Genomic DNA, 869 nt, shown 5'->3' with positions numbered 1-869 from the left:
TGGAAGTAAATGAGCAACTAGGCCAGACCAAGGTTAATTTTGAAATGAACTCTGGGGCCGTTGCAAGGTCACTTCCAATTTAAGTGAGTTCATTACAAAATTAGACTGCAAAATAAAATAGTTGCCTATTTGCTCCCAAGCCATGTATGTTCCCAATTCATCAAAGATGGTTCAGAAAAGGGAGAAGGTGATTTCAGGTGGAGAATTACAAAAGCCTCTGTGTTGTAAAGGAAAGGCTTGGTTGGGGAAGTTTACTGAAGGTCAGTAATTAAGTCCAATTAATAATTGTCCAGGTCCTTCCCTTTGGGCCAGTCCCCATCTCCTTGTCACATCTCCTTAGTACCGTAACAACAATGAACATTTAAGTGCTTACAATGTTGCTTGACGTGTTGCCTGCATTATTTCACTTGATCCTCACCACAGTCATACGGGCAGATGTTTTTTTCCCCATTTTTTCAGAAGAGAAAATGAGGCTATTTAACTTGCCCTGTTATCCATAGTGAGCAGAGTTGAGATGTGACTCTAGCCTGCAGCCACCGTTCAGTGACACGTGGAAATTGCAGGCAATTCTGTGGACCAGGGCAGTGGGATTTGTCTGTCTTCTAGGGTCTTTTAGACCTCTTTTAGACCTCTTTTAGAGCAAAAAAATAACTTCCCTGCTGATTTGCTATACCTTGCCCACCCGCTCTTCCACACTAGATTTGCTTGGAGAGGAATTGCTATCAGTTGTCTTACCACCAGATGGCAGTGTTACCTCAGAAATGCTTTTCAAAGAACCCATACCCTGGGATCTGGAAATTCCATAGCAATTTTTACTCCCCCACAGTCAGCCTCTAGGCCATGCCCACAGTCAGCTCTTCCAACACCTG

This window comes from Felis catus, chromosome C1, assembly GCF_018350175.1.
Source record: "Felis catus isolate Fca126 chromosome C1, F.catus_Fca126_mat1.0, whole genome shotgun sequence".
NCBI classification, from domain to species: domain Eukaryota; kingdom Metazoa; phylum Chordata; class Mammalia; order Carnivora; family Felidae; genus Felis; species Felis catus.
The sequence above is the reverse complement of the archived record's forward strand: the minus strand, read 5'-3'. Positions refer to the sequence as shown.